At 33.0% G+C, this 22,397-nt stretch overlaps 1 long non-coding RNA gene across 1 annotated transcript in view; it reads left to right on the plus strand.

Annotated features, from left to right (window-relative positions):
* Nucleotides 1-22,397, plus strand: part of LOC109496050 — a 62,302-nt gene that overhangs the window by 17,929 nt on the left and 21,976 nt on the right. The window lies entirely within an intron of this gene.

Consider the following 22,397-nt stretch of genomic DNA (forward strand, 5'->3'; position numbering starts at 1 on the left):
CACAGGCCATTCTAACATTTACCTGAAGATATAGCTCCTGATAATTATAAAAAAAAAGGAATTCAGTTCCTGCATGAACTGATAAACGGACATGCAGTCCACTTTGTTTGCATGTGTGGAGATTAAAAGTTTTCTATAAATCCAGATGAATTAGGTAGATTCTTAAGTAGTTCATTCACAGTATTTTCTTCTCTTAGATGATATCTTTATAAATACAGTTAGTTGTATCTGTTTATCTGCATATTCAGACACATATATGCGAAGTTGATGAAATCATCAGAGAAACAGTAACATCCTATTCAGATGCAGAAAAGAAATATGTACGTTGACAGCAGTGAGGCTCCCTAGATAGTATCTTCATGGTCATGCAATGGTCTTTTGTTCACAGTCTATCTTATATGGACTTTGTACTCTATTTTGAAGAAATCAGGTGGAGTGCTTAACATTCACTTAGAACCTGCAGTATTTCTACATCTGTTGCTTTCCTCATGTGTCTCTCTTGGTTCTTATAATGGCATTGCCCCATAACTTTAATAAATACATATTCATAATTATATGATATATCCAAATAAAAAGTTTATATGAACAATATTAATTTATTCATTTATTTTATTTACCCAGAAAATATGTATTGTCACTTGCTATGTTGTAGGTAGCTTTTAATACTATAGAAAGACATTATCAGAAAAACAGACAAAATTCCTTTTCCTAATGGAGCTTACATCAAACTGAAGAGACAGACACAAAAGAAAATTCTATTTCTACTTGTGATGAATTTTGCAAGGAAAAACACATTGTGCAGTAAGAGTGTATATAAAAATAACTTAAACCCCAACCAAAGTGCCTCCTTTAATTAAAAACAAATTCAATAATGGTTTGGTTTGCAAGCCAAGAAGTGTCATATGACTTCAGGTGGTTATTTTGTACCCTGCTTAGACACACATTTCCTTTTTAATGGAGGATTCCTGGGGAGTTATTGTCTCACATCCCTGACAAATTTTTGGATATTTGTTTTAAAAAATAAAATACATAATATCACAGCTTAGAAATTATAAAACTGATTTTCTAATCCCTTCTTTCTTTAATAGAAAATAGAGCCCCAACAAGTTGATTCTGCACAGATTCTCAAGTGTAGACCAATGAGTATTTCTAAACATGAAATATCATGAAAAGCTTATGAATGTTCATTTAGAAGCTTGATCATATGGGTTAGTTCATGTCTGAACAAATGGAGCATAAGAAAAAATAAACTAATATTTAGCAACACAAGTAAACAACACTCTAACAAGAAAGGCTATATATATAGTCTTAACACATAATTATTACACGAAAGAGACACTACCGAAATTTACATGTGATAAGTATGTAGAAAAACATTTTCTTCATTCTTCTTTTCTAAATGATACAAGTGCAATTGTTTGCCACCGATTTAAGGCAATTACTCATAATGCTATCTTTACAAAAACAGCTGTCTTAAATTGGATTCTCTGGAAACAGATTCTGAGGTGGAGAGTTCTGGGTCTAAAGGGGATACTGTTAGAAGATACAGGTGGGCTGGATAGGGAAGGGATAGGTTTGATGTTCTTTGTATTTATCTTGCTTATCTGTGGGTGTCTGAAAAATCTTTGGTTAACTTTTCAAATACTTATTCTGCCTCATTCTCTCTCTTCTTTCTAGACATCTTTTGCATGCATGTTAGACAAATTGACTGGGTCATTTATAGGTCTTCTGCTGTTTTCTATATTTTTCTTTTTTTCCCCTCTGTTTTGATTTTACAGATTTTTTGTTGACTCATCTTCAACTCTAAAAACCTGTCTTCTAACTTATCTAAATTGTTGTTAAACACATATGTTGAGGTCTCAATTTCAGTTATTTGATTTGTAGTTCTAGAATTCCTTTTAATTATTTTTGTAAACTCTAGTTATTTGGTAAAATTCTCCATCTTTTTTTTTTCTGTCTCTTTGCCTTTATTTTTTGAATATGTGAATTGTTATTTTATTTTGTTTTATTTTTTTAAATGTTTACTTATTTCTGAGACAGAGAGAGACAAAGCATGAGTGGGGGAGGGGCAGAGAGAGAGGGAGACACAGAATCCAAAGCAGGCTCCAGGCTCTGAGCTGTCAGCACAGAGCCCGACACGGGGCTCAAACTCACAAACCGGTGAGATCATGACCTAAGCCAAAGCCAGTCACTCAACCAACTGAGCCACCCAGGCACCCCATGAATTGTTATTTCAAAATCCTTTTAAATCACCCCAATATCTTACTCTCTTATTATTTCTCTTGGTCGTTGGTTATTTGGTCTCCTTTCTTGTCATTCCAATGAATAATTAGACTGTTAAATGACCTGTAATATAATCAAATGGCATAAGTGTTGTTTAAAAAATGGATAGGCTCCAAATAGTGTTGACTTCCTCCAGAGAGAGGTCATCTTTTTCTGTAGTGGGTAGGTGGATGTGGGAGCCATCAGCTTAATCAAATTGAAAGCCAGATTGAAACCCAGACTGCAGTTTTGGTATGGCTCTGCACACCTTGGGTTTGTCCCACTCGTCAGGCATAGCTCTTCAGAGTTCAGATGAAAGCCTTTTTGTTTTCACCATAGCCCTTCTGACAGCATGACTGGAAATGTAATACATATTTCTCAACACTGAGAATGTCAGATAACCCTCTTTGCTTTTCAGAAGTTTTGGCTTAGATTTTTAACCTTCCATCCCATACAACTTCAGAATTTGAGCAACTGTCTTGAGATTGTTTTCTTTTTCTTTTTAAAAAAATTTTTTTTTGCGTTTTCCATTCTGAAACTTCAAAAAGCTTTGTTTTTTCCTCTATTCCCACCAGCAGATATCCTTAACTTGGATTCTTGTTTTCTTGCTTACACGGAAAACTGCTGCTTTTTCAACCTCCAATCCACTAACTTTTTCACAATTCAGTCCAAAAAGGAGGATAAAAATGATTCCATTTGGGGAGTTTATGAGTTGATTACCAAGACTTTGAAATGTCAAGATCTGTAATGGTAAAGATGAACATGTTTCAGCATATTATAAAGTAGATCAGTGTCTCCTACAAATATTCATTAATGAAAGATGAAATATTGATGGGGAAAATCTAGTTATGGTTAAAATGTGTAATCTCAATATATAAAATCAGAAACTCTATTAATTTATTTATTGGGTTTTATTATCATTGGAAAGATGAGAGGGTGGTGACAAACCCTCCAACATTCATGAAATACAAAAAAATTGGAATTGTTTTGAATAAGGCATGTTTATCAGACTTGTGATGCTGTGTCTTATATAATTTGCAACATCAGTTTATCAATACTTAAGGAAGAGCCAAAAGCTTTGTGCAGTAATGATGCATCATACAAATTTATTTTTAATCAGGCACAACTTTAATGTAGAAATAAAAACAAACCTAAATTGCTATCAACAAAACGATTTTTGTGTTATCTTTTTTGTACATCTTTGAAATTACTGGAAATCCTCTAAAATATTTCTAAGTGTGATATAGACATAATTTAGGGAATTATACATTATTTTCTGTGATTAAAGAGTGTCTGAGAATTATGCAAACAAAAAAGTTATCCCAATATCTTCTTCTAACACAGGTGGCTATGAGAGTGATTTTTTTTTACTTTGGTTTTTATTTATTTTTCTTTCATTTGTAATTCCTAAGTAAATGTAAAGTATACAAAAATACATTTAAAGTATTTCTATGTGAAAGTAATGACTTCTTCTTACTTTAAAATATAGGTACAATGATTAGTACAATCAATACTGTTTGGGAGGAAGTATGGGAATTACACTAAAAATCTCATATTTTTAAAGGAAAAAGTGAATTTCAATGAAGAAATGTTTTGCGGAAAAATCATGGCACCTTGTTAGTGCATCATTTTTACTGTATTCGAAGAATAAAAAACAGTATTTATTAGCAACAACCACATACTAAATAGTTTAGCCAGTTCCTTTTCTGGAACACAACTATCATCACTATATATATATATATATATATATATATATATATATATATATAGTGATATATATATATATATGATATATATATATATATCACTATATATATATATATATATCATATATATATATATATTATGATGGCATGGAACTCTGCTTATATGTATCACACAGAGACCCAGGCTTAAAGAGCAACCACTATCCATATTATTTTTTTTAATAATACATACTTCTTCTCTAATAGTAATACATACATACCTCTCTAAATCTTATGCATCATCTATGGAATACCAGGGTACAACTAGATCATTTCTCAACATTTTACCACTGATTCATTATTTGGTTCTATGTCCATTTGGGGAATGTTTTTCCTGGGCTAATTGCATAGATTTACACTCTCTTGTTATTGTTTATCCACAAAGTAATTTGATGTCATTCAATCCAAACCCCAAATTTCATTTGAAATGACAATGTACATGTGTGAGTGTGTATGTGTGTGTGTGTGTGTGTGTGTGTGTGCAATGCTAGTGTGTGCATAAGCCAAAACACAAAACCATGTAAATGTCCATCCTGAAAGATCAAGTGATATAGAGATGAATTACATCTACTGCAAATTTCCAGTACAGGATCCAATATTCCTTCACTCTTACACTTGTACTTTGAATAGCAATATCCACGAATGCTGAATAGACCAAATTTATTAATTATTAATCTCAAATTCACATCTCAAACTTCATCCAAATACCTTTTAGCTTTTTCATAATGTTTCCTAAAACCTACTGTCTTTAACAATATCTATTAAAGAACCATAAGTTTCTAGAGTGATTTTTAACTTGACTCTCCATATCGTTACAGTCTCCATAGTTGCCAAAATTAGGTCCCTGGTCATATAATGGGGAAACTGTTTAACTCCAACATTTACTCCCATCTTATTTTCCCTGTAACAGTAATATATACATACTTATTCAATTTTTACTTTGAACTTTCCTTGAAAAAGCACAGCACTCCAGCATGGTATGAAATGGTTTTAGTCAAGAGCATCCTGCTCACATTAGGTGAATATGATATGAATTGTTTCACAACTGAGTCTGGTGTGATTTTCCTAGTTGGCCCACTCATACAATCATGGAGTTACATTAAAGAGTATGATTTTATCTTTACCAAGGTACCCCAGAATACCTAATCCTATGCTTGGTCTATTTGCTCCTCCCTTCCTATATACAAAAAAAAGGTAAAATAAACCTTTACTATTGTCTAGAAGACTGGCCCTCTAGTGTATATTTCAGTTGAAATGGGGTCGGGAGAGCACCCTTTCTTCAAGGCCAGAAGATTAATCCTAAACCAAATATGAATCCAGAATTGATCACTCTAATGAGAAAAATAAAATAAAATAAACCACTGCCGGTATTACAGAAAATAGAATAGGAAGAGAACAAAAATAGGGTTTGCTCCCCGTTCGTATACTGCCTCAGCTGCCTGCCACAAGAATTTTCAGGCTAGGACCACTGCTGTGCAATCCACTAATGTGTAGGAGAAAAAAAGTTCCAAGAAGACAAAGCTCTGTGCTTGGCAAATAAAAACCAGGGGTCTTCTCACCATTCTGACAGAAAAGATGGAAAAGATGCCTCGTGCTTCCTTGCATTAAGTTTTCACTCACTTTGAAAACTCATCTCCTACAAAATATGATCAGTCCGTTTCCTCCAACTTCAGTAATGCCTTTTATCTTTGGAAGGTGATATTTCTGCCCCTTGATTCTGATCAATTCCCAGACTTGGGTGTGGGGAGGTTATGGCAGGCAGGAAGGAAAAAGAGGAAGATGAGAAATCTTGCATTTACCCTAGGTGGTGAAAAAGTTGATTTATAACGTTAAAGTGAAAATGTCACAGTAGTTTCTTATTTGCTTTATTAAATGGCAGAAGATGCATGTATGTGATATTGTATAAGTCGACTTAAAAGACTGAGGTGCTGAATGGGTTTGACATCAGTGAGTTTTAAATAGTGATTTACCTAGAACTCTAGAAATATAATTCCATTCATTAGTAAAACTAAAAATCATAAATATATTTATTAGTAAATTAAGACATATTAGTGCTAATATTTTTTAAAGTGGAACAAAAATGATAATGTAAATATGTATTTATTAAAATAAAATTGTTCAGTATGTAGGTGGATAGAAATGCAATGGTTAAAACACAAATTTCAATCAAAGTTCTATTTGACAACCAAATATATGTGCAAAACATTCAACAAAAGGGATTATCTTAATGTATTTTGGGGGGAGGACATGAAATATACAGAATAATAAAGACTTATTTGGCTTTTTAGAGAACAAGTACATTTACTTTTAAAACATTAATGTTAGAGAACTGGGGCTTTAAAATCTGAAAAAGAAGATTTTTTTCATCTGAAAAGTCAAGATTTAGACATTCAGAGACTGTTTTATTTGGAGTCTATAAAGGAAGAATTATGTTTTATGCAGAGTTTTTCATGTTTCTTTGCAAGATAGAGAAAAGGACAAGAAACAAAAATAATACATTTACTGAATAAAAAGTTGAAAAAAAAGCCACCCAAATATTAGTCATCCCTTTTTTTCTATTTTTATAAAAGTGTTATTTGGTCTGAACTTGGGTGATATTAACACAACCCCAGATGAAAATTTAAGACAATTTTTCTTTGGCCATTAGAATATTATCCTACTTACATTGTGGCCTTCCTTAATCCATTTTATTTCTTGGGGTGTTTGGGAGATGAAGGAGTTCTTCATTATCTGCTGTGCCTCATGGCAGTGACAACAATGATAAAATTTGGTCTGTACCCAGGAGAACTCATTTATTCCTTCATTAAAATAACATTTAGTGTTGTGCATTGTGAGAGTAATCGGGTCCTAATAATACTACTGGAGGGAAGTGAGGGTCATAGAAGCAACCAGAAGGTGTGTGAATATAATTTTGGGAAACAATAAGGAAGATTTCTTAATGAGGATTACATAATGTAGACACAGTTGCTAAACTTCCAAAGACGGAGATGTGTGAAAATAACATTTATAAAAAGCAAAACATTCTCCTTGTCCAAGTACCCATATTTTCATCTATCATTTCCCTCCCTATCACACAGTGACACGGGTCTATTCTCTCCTAAACCCACCTGTTCTCTTTTGGCTTTTACTCCTCCAAAACCTGTATCACGATCACTTCTTTTTTGAATAATTTTCTCATTTCCACTAACTTTTTGTCCTCTCAATTACAACAATTTTCAATGATTTCCATCCATTAAAAAAAGCCTATCTTTCAAACTTTTACTTAACTCTAGCTACTACCTCTTTCTTATTCATGACAAACTTCTTAAAGGTGAAACCTTCTCCCAGGAGGCCTCTACTGCTCAGGCCTCTACTCAAAGACCCTCTCTAAAGTCAGTAGAGATCTCAATGTTAAGCTCAACAGCTCTTCCTCTATTCAGAACCTACTTGAATTCTTTTTTTTTTTTTTTAATTTTTAACATTTATTTATTTTTGAGAGAGAGACAGAGACAGAGCACGAACAGGGTAGGGGCAGAGAGGGAGACACAGAATCCAAAGCAAGCTCCAAACTGCAAACCCCAAGATCATGCCTTGAGCTGAAGTCAGACATTTAACTGACTGAGCCCCCCAGGAGCCACCTACTTGAATTCATAATATCTGTATAATGACATTTGACTTTGAGAGGACTACCCTTCGTTGAAAAAGAATTTTTCTTTTAGCCTCATCTGTATTATAGACTTTCAGTCACTGACTTAAATTTATCAGAGAGTCTCTTCTCCTTAAGTCCATTTCTGGAAATTTTTGTGACTTTATGTTTCTTTTACATTCTTCACATTTCTTCATTATACTCACCACCTTAAAGTAGTTATGTCTTAGTGCCTGACACTTTGTGCTTGGATTCTGAGGCTGTCATTTACTATTGTATCTCTTTGGGAAAATTGTTTTCTGAGCCCTTAAGACTCAAATGTTAAATACATATAATAATTGTGTTAACTTCATATAGTTTTAATGAAAAACTGTCAAAAGACTGTCAAATAAGATAAATCTAAAAAAATATTGACATAGTGCCAAGAACTTTAATAAGTGGGAGATATTATTATAATGACTTTCGTTCATAATAATATATACTAGTTTAACATACTGGTGACTGGTTGAATCCAAGCTCTAGACCAGCACTAGTCAGTATACTTTTCCAATATGGCAGCCATTATCCACATGTGGACTTTTGAAGTATTTGACATGTGGCTGCTGTGAAGGGGGAGCTGAATTTTAAATTTTAATTAATACAAATTTAAACAGCTACACCTGACCAGGGACAACTATATTGAACAGCACAATTCTAAACTTTTATTTTTAACTTCTTATAAGGTACTAGTTTTCAAAGTTAAAATGTCTAACCATTCCCTTCCTCTCCTATATATTTTGGAAAATGCTACTTTTCTGAATTTCCTATTTCAATAAATGGCATCCCATTCACTAAAGCTAAAATGTTTAAATGCTATGTGATGTATTAGGATCCATTCTGAAATGAAAAGAGCATGACCTTTGAATCAAACACACCTGGCTTCGAATAGGGCATCTCCATTTCCTTGCCATTTGACCTTGGGCAAATTAAATAACCTGCAAGAGTCTCATTTTTTTTTTCATTTGTAAAATAGAAATAAATATGTGTATCATACAAGGCTATTATAAGGATTAAATGGCATAACATATGTAAAACACCTGGCAGAGTGTCTGGGCATAGAAAGTGTATATATTTCATAAATATACATTACTTTTTGTCTCGCCTCCCATTTCAAAAGGATTAACAGATCTTATTGATCTCCTGCTGAAATATTTTATGAGTCTTTCCTCTTTTTCCATTCCCATTGGATATGTTCTTATTAATTTCCTTCTCATCAGATTTTTCTAGTAGAATAGTCTCATAATCAATACTCTTCCGAGTTCTCTGTTACTATTCTCTCTTATCCAATCTATCCTCTGAATTTCTACAAAATAATTTTCTAAAACTTAGTTCTGATCCTGTCACTCACTATTTATCGTTTTATAATTTTGCTAAACAAGTATGTAATTCCCCATTGGTTATAACTTTTCTAAAATAAGTGATGTCAGAAGCGTATCATAGTACAAGTATTCCTCTGACACTTTCAAACTTGCATTTTGGGGGTCCACAGTAATATTTTTAGGTACACATACATCTCATTTATTTACTTTTATTGTTATATCCCATTTAAAAATAAGCGGCAATTTATTTTTTCTGTTGATAAACATTTAAGTTGCCTTGAACATTCTAGTATATTTTTTCTTAAGAACACATGCAAAAATTTTCCTAGGATATATATCCATTACATGAAATAAGGTGAATGAATATTAAGAGTGCAGCTCATTGAATTTTACACATGTAAATACCTTTGTAACCACCACCCAAATCAAGGAATAGAATATTTTCAAAATCCCAGAAGTTCACTATTACCTCCCATCCCCCAGGAGCACAATTCTGAGTTGTATTACTCTATATTCATGTTCTGGAATTCCGTATATATTAATGCACTCTTTCACGTCTACTCTCTTTTCCCATTATATCTATAAGATTCATCTATTTTTTTTGCGTGTACAGCTGTAGTTGCCACCTCCCTGTTGCCATTGTTCTTGAGTATCCATTACATAAACATACCGCAATTTATTTATCCAATTCTACTCCTGATATGTATTTGAATTATTTCCAGTTTCTTGCCATTAAGAGTAAAACTTCCAGGCAATGGACAAATGCACTCATTTTTGTTCAGGTTATTCCAAAGAATGAAATTGATGGATCATATGGTAAATACATTTTTAGCCATAGTAAATACTCTCCATACCATTTTTCAAAATGGATTACCAGCATCTACTCTTTAGCAGGAATTTCTGACAGTTTCAGTTGCTCTATATCCTCAGTACTTTTCACTTTGGTTGCCATTTTCCTAGGTTTGCAGTATAAGACTTTATGGCTGTGCTTCTGTTTTACTGAAAGCCAATGTTTTAAAGATTCTTTTCATATTATTAACAGGGTTTGGATATGTTCTTTTGGAAAGTGATTTTTTAAGGCTTTTACCCATCATTTTATTATTTTTTGTCTTTTTAGTTTTGATTTGTAAGACATTTTTGCATAGGATGGAATGGATCATTTGTTGAATATATGTATTTAAATATCTTTACTAACTCTGTGGCTCAGTGTTCCTCTCTTAATGTACATTTGATGCAAATGCTTTCTAAATTTTCATAAAGTACATTTAAAAATATTTTAGTGTTAGTGATGTTATACTGTTTTAATATTAATTCTAAATTCATTAAAACATTATTCTGTTTTATTATTTAAGTTTCATTGATTTAGATGTTATATTTATTTGTATGTTTCATCTGGAATTAATTTTTGTGTATGATTTGTGTAGGCTCAGGGTCCATTTTTTTTCCATATAGTTATTCAATTGACTGATCAACATTTATTGAAAAGACAACCATTTCCCCCACTAAATTGTGAAGGTGGCTTTCTCATAAGTCAGATTACTACATTGAGTGTATATATATTCTATATATATGTATATATTTATATATTCTGTATATTTATAGATATACATACATATTACATATAATATATATTTTATATATATAGTTCAACCCACTAAAAGGGTAGAGACTGTAGGCAACTGAGTAGCAATGACAATGCTCACAGTACCTTGAATGTTCCCTTAAAATATCACTGTTTATACATTAAAAAAACAAACAAACAGAATTCCTTAGGGAAATGGTTAATTCTAGGTCCAGCTAGAAAAAAAGAGCAAGGAAGAAATTACTACGAGAATCATTTATATATGTATATAAAATTGTATTTGTGTGTGTGTGTGTGTGTGTGTGTGTGTGTGTGAATGAGAGAAAGAGATGGGGGTGCCTGGGTGGCTCAGTCAAGTTTCGACTTTGGTTCAGGTCATAATCTCAGGGTTCGTGCGTTCAAGCCCAACACTGTGCTCTGCACTGACAGTGCAGAGCTTGCTTGGGATCCTCTGTCCCCTTCTCTCTGCCCCTCCCCCACTTGTTCTCTCTCTCTTTCTCTCTCTCTCTCTCTCTCTCTCTCTCTCTCTCTCCCTGTCTCTCTCTCTCTCTCTCCCCCTCCTGCTCTCCAAAATAAATAAATATTTTTTTTTTAAAAAGAGAGAGAGATGGGGGAGAGAGAGAAAAAGAGAGAGAGAGAGAGAGAGAGAGAGAGAGAGAGAGAGAGAGAGACTCATAGAGTTATTTCCAATCCAATTCAGGACTAAAAAATTTACAGAACAACTTCTACATTGTATCAGTATTTCTTTCCTTCCACAGTGTGATCTTGGTTTTACAGGCAGAATGAATAGAATTAGGATATCCTGTTATCAATTATTTGTTTTACACAGCAATAGTCTAAGATTAACAATACTGTACCTAGCCAACAAGGCTACTGCATATATTATTTTCATATGCTCTCCAATTCTCTTCCTACCTTTTATTGATGCACAATAGCTATGTTGTCAGACAATATAACTATCATATATTATAGTTTCGTCTTTAATCTTGACTCAGTCTTAATTATACAAGTAATTATATATTTATACCTCACAATTAGTATTCAGTTTCATGTTTCTTTAGTACTTTTGAATGTCTGACACTTACTCTCTAGTAGATGAATCATCAGGAAAGGTATATAGCAAGAATATTCCATATATTCTTTTCTGTTGATAAGGTCAACCTATTCATATCTGAAAGTCTGTTTAGCTAGAAATAAAATCCTTAGCTCACATTTTAATTCTTTGTGTGTTTTAAATATTTTACTCCATTTTCTTCTGCCATAAGATGTTGACAGAAGACTGATATTAATCTATTTTTTCTCTTGTAAAATTTTGCTATTTGTTATTAACGTCAAAAGTAAATTTCTTTTTTCTCTAAAATGTGGTAATTTTACTAGAAGATTTTAGTATTGGTCTTTGTGGAATAAGTTTTCTTTGTTATATGTTATTTCAGTATGTGTTAGTTTTTTTTTATTTTAGAAGATTTTTAATAAAATGTAATTTTATTATTTGCTCTGCTCTTTTGATTTAATTTTCCTGTTCAAGTAATTCTCTTGTCTGTTATTGTATCTCCTTTGTCCATCATCCATATTTGCCAATTTTCCTCAAATAGTTCATATTTTTCTTCATTTCTTATAAATTTAAATTTTTTCATTTTATTTTTAATTGTTATTAAGGTGTTATCAATATGTTTATTTGTTCTTTTTTTTTTGTAGTTTAATCTTCATTGCTGATTTTTTGCCCTTGACTTTATAATTATTTTCTAAATTCTGTCATTTCATTTCTCAGTTTCTTTAATTCTAACTTATGTTATTATTTCATTCTTATAGCAGTCCTTTATGCCACTTAGCTTTTTTCAGGAAAAAAATTTATAGTTTTTTAATCGGTTTTTAAGACATATTCTTCTGGTGTGCTGTTGTCATCTGTAGAGATGTCTTTTTTGTCCTGTTCTCTTTTATCTTATAATCAGTTTGTATGAGATTAGAACCTGATGGATTTGGCTCATTTTTATGAAAAATAAGTTTTCTTGTAATTTTAAAAATAGATGGCATCCACTGTAGCTTTATGAATTTCACAGAGATTCCTCTTGCTTTATTTTTTTTTTTTTGTGTAGCACTCAAAAATTTAAAAACCTCGTCTTTGAAATCTTCATTCTCTGAGTTCCTAGTATTCAGTTTCCTCTCTCATTTTCCCCTTGGCTGGCTCAGCTTATTCAAGTATTTCTTTTTTTTCAGAAAGTTTTATTAAAGTATGAATTACACAAAATAAAGAGTGCATGTTTCAATTGTACAATTTGGTAAGTCTTCACCTATGAAACCTGTGAAGCCATCGTGTCCCCCGAAGACTTCCCTTGTGCCCCTATGTAATCCTTACCTGTTGTTCTTTCCTAGGCCTTCCCCTGTGCTCAGACAACCACCTATCTGCTTTGTGTCACTATAGTTTAATTGAATTCTCTGGAATTGTATACAAAAAAATCAAGTAGTATATACTTTTTGAATGGTTTCTCTTATTTAGTATAATTTTGGGCTATTATAAATTAAGGTACTCTGAACATCTGTGCACAAGTCTTTGTATGGTTGATACTTTCATTTATCTTGGGTAAATACTTAGGCACAGAAAGGCAGGCTTATATGACAGGTGTATGTTTAGCTTAAAAATAAAACCTGCCAATGTCTCTCACAAAGTGGTTATACCATTTTTATAGTCACATCATCAGTGTCTGAGTGTTCCATTTTTTTTCACTACTGCAGTAACCCTGGCATAGGATATCCTCTTAATTTTACCTATTCTAATACATGTGTAGTGGTATATAATTGTATTTTTTACATTTTTTAGCTTTTATTTATTTATTTTGTGAGAGAGCACATGTGCAAGAGAGTTGGAGAGGGTCAGAGAAAGAGGGAGCATGAGAAAGAATCCCAAGCAGTCTCTACACTACTAGCATATAGCACCATGTGGGGCTCAAACCTACCAACTCTGAGATAATGACCTGAGATGAAATTAAGGGTCGGACGCTTAACCATCTGAGCCACCCAGGTGACCCTTCATTCACCTTTTAAAAAGTTGTTTCAGCTATCTTAAGTTCTTTCCAGTTCTGTATGAATTTTAGAAATACCTGTCAATATCAATCAAAAATGTCTTCAGGAATTTTCATTATATTGTGTTAAATCTTTTAAATATTTATCTCTAAGTATCTAAGTATTTAACATTTTTTATGGTATTGTCAATAATATTTTTTTAATCTCAATTTGTGATTGTTTGTTGCCAATATAGAGAAGTATTTTTGCTTTCATATATTGCTCTTGTCTACTTGGTAAATTTGCTTGTATGTTCTAGAAGTTATTTGTTTTGTGTGTGTGTGTGTGTGTGGATTCTATAGTTTTCTCTACACAGATGATCATGTTATCTTTGAATAAAGACAATTTTGCGTCTTCCTTTATAAATGTGAATAGATTTTTTTTCCCTCTGGTTCCTGTATTCTCAAGGACTTCTAGTGCAAAGTTCAATAGAAATCGTGATAACAGGATCCTTGCTTTGTTCATGATCTTATGGAGAAAAGTGTAGTCTTTTACAATTAAATATGAAGTTAGTTGTAGGTTTGTTAGGTGACCTTAATTAGTCTGAGGAAATTTATTTCCAGTCCTACTTCACTACATTTCTAAAAGGAAGAGATGATAGCTTTTCTGTACCTACTGCAAAGACTGTGAGCTTTTTTCTTTTGAATTGATTAACTCAGTGAATCATAACAGTTTATTTTCAAATATTAAACTTGAATTCCTAGAATAAGCCCTACTTGGTATTGTAGTACAATCATTTAATATTTAATTTGCTAAACATATTTAATTTGCTAAAATGTTGTTAAGAATTTTTGCATCGATGTTAGTGGAGGATAGTCATTTGTCATTTCTTGTAATGTCTTTGGTTTTACTATCAGGGTAATGCTATTTTCTTTTTTAATTTTTTTAATGTTTATTTATCTTTGAGAGGTAGAGAGACAGAGTACAAGTGGGGGAGAGGTAGAGAGAGAGAGAGGGACACAGAATCCGAAGCAGGCTCCAGGCTCTGAGCTGTCAGCACAGAGTCCAATGTGGGGCTCGAACTCACCAACCGTGAGATCATGAACTGCTGAATTCAGATGCTTAACCAACTGAGCCACCCAGGCTCCCCAGGGTAATGCTATTTTCATAAAATGAGTTAGGAAGTATTTCCTCCTCCTCATTTTTTTTCTGGAAGAGTTTCTGTGGAATTGGTATTATTTCATTATTGATTTTTAGGTGTGTTTCATTAGGGAAATCGCCTGGGTCCATGGTTGTTTTTGTTGGTTTGTTTGACAAAGGTGTTAAGAATTAATTTAATGTAATAGATATAAGGTTATGCAGGTTATTTCTTTTCGAATGAACTTTGGTAGTTTGTGTCTTTTGATAAATTTTCTTTTTCACTTAAGTTTTTGAATGTATCGATATACTAAAGTTTTCTAACAATATTGCTTAATTTTCCTTTTAAATATCTGAAGAATCTGTATAAATGCCACTTTTGTCATTCAAGAAATTGGTAATTTATGTCTTCTCTCATTTTGTTCTTATTGGTCTAGTTGGATGTTTATCAATTTTATTGATCACAAAGAGCTCCAGTTTTACAGATTTTGTCTATTTCTTTGCTTTCTATTTCATTGATATCTGTTCTGATTTTATTGTTGCCTAACTTCTGATTACTTATAGTTACATTTGTTCTTCCTTTTTCTAATCTCTTAAGGTAGAAGCTGAGGTAAATAATCTAATACAGATACTTTATGTATTTATTTAAAATACTGATTTACTGTAGGTATTTAGTGTGTTTTTTCATCTCAGACATTCCACTTTTCATTTCTGTGGACTTGATTTAATTTTTTAACTTTTTAATACTATACTTGTCTCTAACTTTTGACATATGGGATATAGTAATAACTTTTAATGTTCTTGTCTACAAAAGCTAATATGTGTCAGGTCAATGTATTGATTTTTCTCCTCATCATAAGTTTTATTTTTCTGCTTTTTTGTATTCTTTGGTGTCAAAAATTGGGCTCACCTCTCTGTAGTTTTCTTCCTTTGTGAATTTTAGTTCTCAAATCTTCACTGCCTCTGTAGATCTCCGATACCTTCAAAAATACTCTTATTTTTTGTATTAATCTAGGTGTTTAAAATTTTCTCACTAGATAGTTGGCAGAAAACAAGTTAAACTGTCATTTCCGGTAGTAGGATTCACCACTTTTTTTTATTTTGATCAGAAAATAAAATGATATTTTTTAGAAGAAAGTTATTAACTAGCTGCAAACAAGTTACCTGACAGTTAAAACTTCTTAACAGGATCAGAAGTTTAAAAAGTCTTATAAAAGTTGTCCCTTTGATTTCTGGGATGCTGGAGTTCTCTTCTAGCTCTCTATGCCATAGAGATTAAACAATAAATTCACTCCACAGCAAGACTTCATTTGAAAAATCCCTACCAAAAAATTCTGTCCACTCCTGGATCACAGAGACTTGGTTATCTTTGAATCCCACTGTATCTAGGCCAGTGTCTTGAACTTTGTTTTCAAAATAAAGTGACATTTTGAATTTAAGTTATAATTTGGGGAATAATACTAAAAATATCTTAAAAGCACTTAATCATTGCTGATCATTGTGCTAAATGATCTAACTATAATATTTATTCTGCACAGCAACATTATGGAGTAGTTATAAAGGAAGGGTAAATTCAAGTGTGCACACAGAGAGTGTAAAATCTCTCCCCAAAAGACAACATATCTACTTTCTGCCCTGTTCATTTGAAATCATATCACATATTTATCTTTTGTATCTTAGGAATGACATTAGAAAATCAGACACTTAAGTTTCAGACAATTTTTAAATTTTTATTAGCAGTTATGGGCAGAATGTATTTTAGAGTCAGGGGTTGCCTCCAGGCCCAACCTGGGCCCTTGCTATAATATTACACTTCCTATTCTCTTCCCAGGAGGAGTAAATAACTTGTGGCTTGGATGGCATCCCTTACGCTGGCTGAATGTTTGCTTGGCTTAAAATGTACACCTTCCTCCCTTTTAGCCTCTTCTCGGCTGTGCTCCTTCTTTTTTTTTTTTTTTTAAATTTTTTTTTTCAACGTTTATTTATTTTTGGGACAGAGAGAGACAGAGCATGAACGGGGGAGGGGCAGAGAGAGAGGGAGACACAGAATGGAAACAGGCTCCAGGCTCTGAGCCATCAGCCCAGAGCCTGACGCGGGGCTCGAACTCACGGACCGCGAGATCGTGACCTGGCTGAAGTCGGACGCTTAACCGACTGCGCCACCCAGGCGCCCCATCTGTGCTCCTTCTTTGTACTCCATCCAGTTCCCTGCTCTGAGAGCCCTAGCCATAAACTTTCCTTGGCCGCTGCTTACCATGACCATAAGCTCCTTCATTGTGCAATATAAGTGCTTTGCCACCATGACTTCCTCAAAAACTCATATTGAGTCCTTCTCCAAGGGAGTCAGTTTAGTCCTAAATTCTACCACCTCCACCCTTTTCCTTGATTTGAAGATAAGGCTGGAATTTTACAGCTCATTCAATGCAGGCTAGACACTGTAATTCAGAAGAGGCAAGTGACCTACCAGGTGTGGTCACTCAGACCGTGGCAGTCCCAGAATCAGAGCCCATATCTCTTGGTTCAACTTGGATAGAATAAAAATAAATCATAAAATATACTGTAAGCCCAGAACAGAAGGATGGTCTTACTTATGGATAAGGGTATTCCTATTTATTTATGCAAATCAACAGCATTCTGTATAAGGACCTTCTAAAAACAGAGACCCAAGTAAACATATGCAGATATGCCATATTGCTGCAGTTCAAAGATGACCATGTTTGGAATTTTAACATTTTTGAAGCTTACTATTGTAAATGTATGTACAATTACAGCTTTTTCTGCTTTTTTTTTCCGGAAAACAAAAAAAATGTTAATTAACAGTGTGTCTTGGAATCCAGAAAATTGGTGCTTATTGATTTGTTTCTGGATATTTCCCTCAGTATAGATACCATAGACTTCAGACTCAGTCTCCTCACTATGCTCTTAGTACATGATTGAAACATTTTATATTGACAGGCTTTGGTATAGCAAAACACGAATAAGTTTTGAAAAATAAAAATCATTCTTTTTTTTTCTCAAACTAAATATCTTCATTTTTGAAATGTCTTATTTACAGTAGCACCACATAATATTAATTGTTAACAGTTTTTCTACTTTAATTGTAATAACTGAATTGTGAGTAAAAAATGATGTGTTTCACTGCAATCATTCAAACAATTTTGTATGTATTTCTATTTTGGGGGACAAAGGGCTGATGATCTTTTTACCTGTTCAGACCATGGCAAGAAAGGTAAAAACAGGCTTAAAATAGTATAAATTATTCATAATATTTTTATTCAATTTTCCATTAGACAAAAAAATATCAAAGATATTTTTCTTCAGCCTAAAATAGAGACTTGAACTCTTTTGTTGTTGCTGTTTGTTTATTTATTTTGAGGAACAGAGACAGAGACAGAGAGAGCCAGCAAGGGAGGGGCAGGGAGAGAGAGGGAAAGAGAGAATCCCAAGCAGGCTCCACACTGTCAGCACACAGGCGGATGCAGGGCTTGAACCCATGAACTCTGAGATCGTGACCTGAGCTGAATTCAAGAGTCGGATGCTTAGCGGACTGAGCCCCCAAGGTGCCCTGAGATTTAAACTCTTATTATCAGTGGATCTGAAACAAATGCCAATGGAAATTTGGCTTGTTTAACCTCCATGTCCACACAAACGGGCTTGCTTCCGAGCTTTACTACTTTTACAGAAAGAATTCTTGCACAGATGATGAAAATTATACTTAGGCTTAATTTTGTAACTATATGACCCCATCCTGTGGTGGTAGACACTAAATTACGGGTTCTGAAATTTGGTTTCATGTGATGTTATTTGCTTTGTTTTCAGTATTTGGTATGAAATTGGCAGTAGAGAATGAGTTATTATGCACTTATGGTTTCCCTTCTATGTGCTAGTTTTCTGCTGATGTTAAAAGAAATGTAGTCTGATACATTGAAAGTAAAAACCATATTTGTAGTTAAAGTGTTGAGATTATAATTTATATTTCTTTATAAGTAAAAATAGAAACTCTACATACTGAAAGATTGTCATACATCAAACATTGCAAATTTGTAGTTTCTCCGTAAAGAATGCCAGAAATTCAACATACATGAACACTATAGCCTCAATGTCCATTTCAAAGAGTGAAGAGCAATCATCCGAAAGATATGTTACAAATGCACCATGTGTCTTACATAATGTGGCCAGGAATTGGGGTTGTTCTAATATTAAAGGTATAATGTTTGCCACATCATCAATTTTTTAAAAATCCAGTATGCTAAAGCCTTAACACGGTACGGTATGTGTATACAGCATTGTTGCATGTGCTGATATAATGTTACATGTTAATGATCTTTTGAATAAATTTAGTTATTCTCCTAATGACTTTTTAAGCACTTAATTAATATCCTCAGTAATGATTACTCTTTTAAATGTTTCCATTTTAGCCTTTTGCTAGATCATGAGAACAAAATCTGACTTTTGTTACGTAGGAAATTTTATTTAGGTGACATTAAACTAAGAATATTGGGTGCGACATCAAACACAAACGATGAAGATAAACATTATATGTGTGACACTATTCTCATTTTTACATAATACAATATGTAATGATGATAATATAATATGGTCAAAATGTTCTAGGTACCGTTCAGGGTTCTTTAAATAGTGAATGATGGGGAGACTATGTTCTTAGTGTTCATAATATATCCAGTGCCTAATAAAGTTCGGCATATTTTAGATGAGCATTGGCAAAACCAATTTGTTTGCCTCGCCCATCAGTATAGATTTTGTGATCATGCCTCCAATATGTTTCGTTATTTGTTTAAAGCCCATTGAATACTATTGAGCTATTATATACACTATGAAACAGATACAAAAAGAGGAATGGAAAAGTGAGATAAAATTGAACATCCGCTGAGCTAGGTTTCTGTTACTTTGCTTTGTAGACCAATAAACTAAATGACTGAAGCCTGCCAGCTCTGTCTGTGGAAGTGTTATCCAAACCGACACTTAGCCCATGAAAGAGTTTTTAAAAAAAACTGTAAATAAGTGCAATTTCCTTTGCTTTTCAAGAGATACTCATTCTAGTCTAGTCAAGTCTACTCTAGCCTATTCTTATTTTATTTCTATATTTCTGGCCATCTTATGACTGCTCCAATTTTTTTGAAACTCATGCTATGTGACTTTCATGCAATCGAACAGACTTCTCTAAATATTGGCACCTGTATCATACAAAAGGTATCCTATACTTAAGTAACTATATACTTTGTGTTGAAACCAAGGCACTGCTAATAATTATCGAGCTTACTGGGATAAGACGCATAAACAATGCTGTCTAGGGAAAACAGCCCCCCTTTTCCCCACCCCATAATGGTTATTATGAGGTATAAGGAAACTAACCATTCTCCCATTTCATCTCACCTGAAGCCATTTGTTTAGTGAAAGTTACCTGTATATAATTGTTTAAAGTTCTTATAAGTTAGGCTGGCATTGCCCTTTTAGCTCTAAGTTTCTCGTTAAAAATATTTTGTCGAATGGATAAAGAAATTGTGGTTTATATACACAATGGAATATTACGTGGCAATGAGAAAAAATGAAATATGGCCTTTTGTAGCAATGTGGATGGAACTGGAGAGTGTGATGCTAAGTGAAATAAGCCATACAGAGAAAGACAGATACCATATGGTTTCACTCTTATGTGGATCCTGAGAAACTTAACAGGAACCCATGGGGGAGGGGAAGGAAAAAAAAAAAAGAGGTTAGAGTGGGAGAGAGCCAAAGCATAAGAGACTGTTAAAAACTGAGAACAAACTGAGGGTTGATGGGGGGTGGGAGGGAGGAGAGGGTGGGTGATGGGTATTGAGGAGGGCACCTTTTGGGATGAGCACTGGGTGTTGTATGGAAACCAATTTGTCAATAAATTTCATATTAAAAAATATTTTGTCAACATTTTATAAATATTCTTCCTTCTGAACTTTTAAAATCTATCACATAAGGAAGGTGTTTTCTTATTATTTATTATTTTGAAAGAATCGAATAAAATAGGTTATTTTTTTTCCTTCTTTTGATAGTGCCAAGACTAAAGTGTATCTGGGGAAGAAAATGTCAGACAAAAAGTGTGTGTGCAGAGAGGAAGGGTGTAACATAAAGAAAACAAAGCACAGCCCCAAAATGTCCTTTGTTGTGTACACACCGCAGTAAAATGGCTATAGGGACCAGTTTAGTGAATACTTGCAAAGGAAACACATTCTCATTTTGAGAAAGTAGAAACAGTTTTCTCTATGTCAACTTAATGACACTGCTTTAGAAGGAAAAGGACTACTTTGTTTTTTCACTTTTATTTATGTTTGAGTTATAAAAGTGCTACGTATAATTTTATTAGGCCAAGTTGACAGTATCTGACACTGTTTAGTGCGCAATCCTCATACTCGGTAATGTTAACTGTGTAACTGCTTGGGGTGAGAGTTACAGCAGGTCAGAATATAAGAGTTGGCTGGATTGCACTGGCTAAGCTGAAATTAATGGGTTTTGATCCATCTGATGTTTGAATGTATTTTAATTTAATTAATTTTAGTTTAAATTGAGTTCATTTCTCAAAAAAATTCTTAAGAGCACAGTTAATTAGCTAAGATCCAAATTTGCCAGCTGATTCTAATTTGATAAGGGATTTCTTCCAGGCTCTTAATTGCTGTATTTGCCTTTTTTAAATCACAAATTCAAAGTCCAGGCAAAAGTTGCAAGCCAATTGCATTAATGAATTACAGAGAAAGCATATATTAAAACAGAAACGTTATTGGAACTGTGTGCCTTATTTTGAAGCAAAGAAAATTAATATGTGATAGCAAAACTGTAATTACATTTTCCAGATATCCTTGGAAATTCCGTAGGAAAAAAAGCATTTGCTTATTGAAAAAAAGATAATGCATTCTACTGAATAAAAATGTTACAAAACAGTGAGCATCGTGCATTCTGAGAATGGTAAATTTAAAGAATCCCTTTCTATTTCAATACTTTTTTTCAATTAAAAAAAATGCAACTACCATCAGCAATATTTTCCCTATGTAAATGTCCTTTCTGAAAGATAAATGGCTGAAAGTCTTTTTGAGGAGTCCATTTTTACTCTTAGTTAAGATAGTGTTTTATGAGAGTAGTTCATCAGCTTTTCCAATGTATTGCTTTAATTGTCACTTTAAGACTAAGCAACTTCTATAATTCTTTCCACAGAAAGCAATATGTACCTTTATACTTACACTGGATCAGAAATGCTGTTCATATTTCTATGGAAAAATTATGGAAGAAGAACAATGTCTTTATTTGGTTGATGGTAATTTATTTGGATTAGATAAGTTTGAGGTGAACTATGATAAAGCTATTTATTAGTAAGCAACATATCAAGAAAATAAATCTTAAAATTAGGTATCGATTAGTAATCTTTTCATAATTATGCTATAGCAATGGAAACTGATGCCTAAGGCACTACGTTAGTAACAATTGGAAAATTTGAAATTGTTGTTCAAATGTATTGAGATTTCATGAATTTTTAGGTTCAGAGTTAAATGATTTTGTGTCTAAATAGGATAGTTTTATTTGTAGATACTTTCAAAACCCTTAAAATAAATATTATAGTGGTTACTGTTCTTAACAGTATTCTGAATGTTTAGTGAATTTTTCACTGATATGTAATTTGTAATAATTTGTAATGATAAATCAAATGGCCA

The sequence above is a fragment of the Felis catus genome, chromosome F2, assembly GCF_018350175.1.
Source record: "Felis catus isolate Fca126 chromosome F2, F.catus_Fca126_mat1.0, whole genome shotgun sequence".
NCBI classification, from domain to species: Eukaryota; Metazoa; Chordata; class Mammalia; order Carnivora; family Felidae; genus Felis; species Felis catus.